General features: G+C 30.9%; 1 long non-coding RNA gene across 3 annotated transcripts; it reads left to right on the top strand.

Moving 5' to 3' along the window:
• The first annotated feature begins 666 nt into the window (after positions 1 to 666).
• On the top strand, positions 667 to 4,144 carry LOC131620652 (uncharacterized). 3 transcript variants are annotated; one of them, XR_009289210.1, is made up of 4 exons: positions 667 to 1,421; positions 1,957 to 2,058; positions 2,208 to 2,526; positions 2,808 to 4,144. It is a non-coding gene; the product is annotated as an uncharacterized LOC131620652 (long non-coding RNA). The 3 variants fall into 3 exon arrangements; XR_009289211.1 differs by having other exon boundaries at positions 667 to 1,275; positions 1,381 to 1,421; positions 2,208 to 4,142; XR_009289209.1 differs by having other exon boundaries at positions 671 to 1,421; positions 2,208 to 4,140.
• Positions 4,145 to 4,947: the final 803 nt, after the last annotated feature.

Here is a 4,947-nt window from a genome sequence, read left to right as displayed (position 1 = left end):
TATGCACAAAAGTTACTCAGAACACGCGTAGAAATTTGAGAAGAGCAACAGAAAAGGTTACTTATACAAAAGTTTATATGCATGGTAATATATATATATATATATATATATATATATATATATATATATATATATATATATATATATATATATATATATATATATATATATATATATATATATATAATATCTTTGTACGCGCGTGCGCACTTGCGCGCATGTTGCTGACTAAATACTTTAAACATTCTCATACCTCAATTTTGCCCCTCCCTTCGGTCATATCATTAGGTCTAAGATTTTTAAAATAGTTACTATATATAGCTTCATTACATCTATATTATATTTTTTTAATCTTAATTTAATATTTCTCATTCGAGTTTTTAATTTTTTTATGCGATTGTAATACATTATTCATCTTAAGATTTGAATTACCCGTGCGGACGCATGAGTCTTCTACTAGTTAACAAATAACAATAGATTAAATTGTACTAATTATTGAAAACTATATTGTCACAATCAAAATTTTAACTTTTCGATGGCATGTCAAATAACAAATCTCTAAGCCAATTAGTTTATGACATTTGGGTTGGGTAAAGTTAGCTATCTTTTTTAGTAGGATAAAGAAGCTGGCACCTATTTTTAGACCAAATCATATTACGAATAAATAATACACTGTTAAAATCGAATTTTTTTATCTCTCCTATGTTTACTAGGTTTCTACTTTAATCCGCTTCTTGCATCTGCTAAGTCTGACTTCACTTTATTGATAGTTATTTGCAGTAGGGGTGGACATTCGGGAACCAACCGAAGAGAACCGACCGATCCGAGTGCTTCGAAATTGTCGCGGTCGGTTTCAATCGGTTACGTGGGTTGGGCGGATGAAGAAATTGGGCTTCAATGGATATTGATGGTCGGATTCGGATGGTTTTGTTGGGCCCGTCGGAATCCGGACCCGCCCGATCTATTATTATTAGTTTATAAGTAGCACCAATTTCACCCTAAATACATAACCTTGTAACCCTAATCTGTAAATCTCACATCCTTCACTCCGCCGCCCCCTCACTCACTTCCTTCACTCCGCCGCCCCCTCTCCCACTTCCTTCACTCGTTCACCACCCATAAACCATTATGATGTCTCCTTCAGTCCTTCACTCAATACCGTCACTGCTGAAACCATATAGATTGAAGCTTCAGTTTAGTACTGTCACCCTCCATCACCCCTAAAAGTGAAACCCTAAATCCTCAACCTCCTCTCCACAATCAAACACAACAAGTGTATGACTGAGTTTATGTTTATTTTCTCTTTTTGCATCGTCTTTAGTGTTTTAGTTTCATTAAAAAAATTGTTTTAATAACTCCATTTATGTTCTTTTTATGGAGAAATGCAAGGAGTTGGAGAAATGCAAGGAGAAATTTTAACTGTAAGTTTAGATTAATATTATGTATGCTTGCTTATGTATCATTTTGTATGTAATTTTAACTGTGGGTTATGTTTATGTTTCTGTTATATGGCCATGTTTGTTTTTAATTACTTATATTTTATTTTCTTTTTTTTACTACAAAGAATGAATTATGAAACTTTCTTTGGTATGGTTTTCTTTGATTTAAGTTGCAAATTGTTTGAGCTGTATAGTGATGAAGCAAGCAAACATAAAGATGTTTGCTAACCCCTATAGGGTATTGGTTCTCAAACATGTATAAGAGGTAAAAGAAAAGAACGGTTTTGATGTTTTTATATTTTTTAATATGTTTCATTCTCATTATATTTTATACTACAATATTCTAAGTGAGAAAATCATTAAGTTCTGTTTTGATTTATACCTTGGGAATAAGTGGGAAAATCATTAAGTTCTGTTTTGTTTTATACCTTGGAAATAAGTGTATAAATCAAGAAAATCATTTACTTGGTTATGTATCATTATCATGTTAAGATGATTTAATTTTTATATGATGCAGGAAAGGAAACTCAATCATATCATGTGCAATTGAAGGATGCAAGACTCTTGGTTAGGATATTTTAATGGCCTTTATTCCATTGCTAGGAAAAGATCTCACCAGGTTGACATTTCAACAATTAAATTAATACAAATATAACTTTAGTTTGATATTGAAACTGTATATAAATGTTTATGACTTAAGTTTATCTTAAGAAAAAAGGACTTAAGTTGTATAATTGATTTGGTTTTGGTTCTGATTTGTTTACACAGGAAATATCCAGTACAAATCCAGTTGGAACATACAATTTTATGGATGAAGAAAGTCTATTGAAGACATGATATTGAAGCTTGGAGATAAGAGTTTTCTCTTGGCACAATTAATGGGAAGATTTATTTATGGTTTGTGGTACTTGTTTCATGAAGTAATTTATTTATGGTTTGTGTTAATGTCTATTTGATTCTAATTACTAACCTTAATTTGCTTATGCTTGGAGTGAAATTCCTGGAAGAGATAGAGTAGAAAACTTGGGCTGCAATGTAACAATTATGGCATTAGGAGAATGATTCTATACTAATTTCATATTTGCAGGTACTTATTTAACAATAAAAGAGAATTTTGGATATAGAAATGGAACTTTTATCTATGAAAAGTTTCTACTAATTGTTAATGAGAAGTTTCTACTAATCATCACACATGGTTAAATTAAAGTTTCTACTAACCATTCCTTTGTTAGTGATGTTTTTTGTGTATTATGTTACCCTTCATCTTCATACATTTTCATACATTGTATATGTTTGTGTTTAGTTGTTTAGTTATGTATGATGAACTATAATGGTTGTGTTATAAAATGTTGTGTTTTGATCTTGTAGCTTGAAAGATAATAGAAGTTCATAGATGACAGAATGAGGACCAAGACATTCTTGAAAATTATTTTTTGATTTTCTACCAAAGAATTCTTAAAAATTATGTTTTGAGTTTCTATCCATAACTTCAACTTATGTTTTTCTACATGGAAAAACTGATGAAAATCAGAAGCAGGGGAGGAGTTGCAAAGATCATTTTATATATTTTATGAAAATCAGAAGCAGGGAAGGAGTTGGAGCAAAGATCATTTTATATATTTTAAGATGTTAGTATTTGTTTTTTTTTTTTGTGATTGTTTAATTTTAAGGATTTATATGGACTGAATTTTGTTGAATTCATTGGGTTATATTTTTTTTGTCTTATCTGTTTGATGGGTTGATTTAGGTTTATATTGTTATATTTTTTTCTAAGAAAATTAATTTTGATGATTCGGTGCAATAAACCGTAAGTTACTATGTAAATTTGTTTGCCATTATTAGTCTGAAGAATTTGTAATATTGAGAATTTAAAAAATATATTTTGTAAAAAATCAATATTGGGCTTTAAATAATTACTACTTTTTATCTAAATACTCTTTATTTTTTAATAAAATACTAGTGAGTTTTGCCATTTTTAAAATTGAATATTTATAGTGAATTTTAATTCGGCTTCAAATTTGACTGGCCCAAGCCTGCTAAATAGAATATTAAAAAATAGAAAAAAATTGAATTTACTAATTGGGCTGAATTTCATTTTGGCCCAATTGCTAATGCAATCCGAAATAAACCGGCCCATTTACCCGAACCCGTTTAAACCCGAACCCGAAAAAACCGAATGTTAAGTTGGTCGGAATTGGGCCTATAGATGTCATCTGAGGGTTGGGCCGGATTGGAATTTTGGGCCCGAACCGGCCCGAACCGATGTCCACCCCTAATTTGCACATACACATTGATCAAATATAGTAATACTATCTCTCAAATGAAACTCTTTTCCCCTCTCATTGTTCTAGACATCGGTCGCATGGGGTCGGATTCGGATCATAAATGGCTCATCCGAAGAAAACCACGGTTCTAAAAACAGAGGCCATTTCCGTCCGTTCTAGCTCTCGGTTAAGCCGGATTTCGGTTTAATCGGGTTTCGGTTTGACTGGGTGGTTTCAAACGGTTTAGAATTAATCTAGATTTTGAACTCTTGAGAAGAAAAAATTTTAGAAGAAACTAAAACAATCAATAGAGGACCCATCAAAATAAGAACAACCATTAATATGAAGAAAAAACGTACAACAAGAACTCTAATACAATAGAATAACTATTTTTTATTAGATGAAGAAGAAAATAAAAAGGTGATATGGCTATGAGAAGACGAAGAAGAAGAAAAGAAAAAGAGAGTCTGAGACAGAAAATGAAAAGAAAACTTGAAGCAACTAGAGATGAGAGAGTCACAATCAAGAAAAGATTTGTTGGAAATCACAATAATAGTAGCCTAGAAATTGTAGAATACTAGTATAGGTACAGCTGTAAACTTTCACAAAAGCTACAATACAATCTACATCATTACCTATTTTAAAAAATAAAATTTTCCAAATGCTGGACGGGTTCGGATACCGTTAGATGAAAATTTTCAAACTGAAACTGTCCGCATATACTCACTCCAAACCGGCTTTTTGCAATCCTGTCATCCGATGCCCGGACTGGCCCACCCAAAGTAGTAATAAATTTTTCGGTTTTTTGGTCGGCTCGATATTTTTTGTCCAACCCTATTACCTATGCGCAAAAAAGCATTTCCGCGTTTTTAACTCTCTCCCCTCTATATTTGTCTTCTTGCTCATCAATGGTGGTTCACGTCTCTCTCTTTCTTAATTACTACCAAGTTTATATGCACAAAAGTTACTCAGAACACGCGTAGAAATTTGAGAAGAGCAACAGAAAAGGTTACTTATACAAAAGTTTATATGCATGGTATATATATATATATATATATATATATATATATATATATATATATATATATATATATATATATATATATATATATATATATATATATATATATATATATATATATATATATATATATATATATATATATATATATAGGGAGCATATCAAGTGAGAGTATTTTTTAAATGAGAGATGAGAGAAAGAAATATCAACCATTAGATTCATC

This window comes from Vicia villosa, linkage group LG7, assembly GCF_029867415.1.
Source record: "Vicia villosa cultivar HV-30 ecotype Madison, WI linkage group LG7, Vvil1.0, whole genome shotgun sequence".
In the NCBI taxonomy this organism is placed as follows: domain Eukaryota; kingdom Viridiplantae; phylum Streptophyta; class Magnoliopsida; order Fabales; family Fabaceae; genus Vicia; species Vicia villosa.
This window is presented reverse-complemented; position numbering and strand designations above follow the sequence as displayed.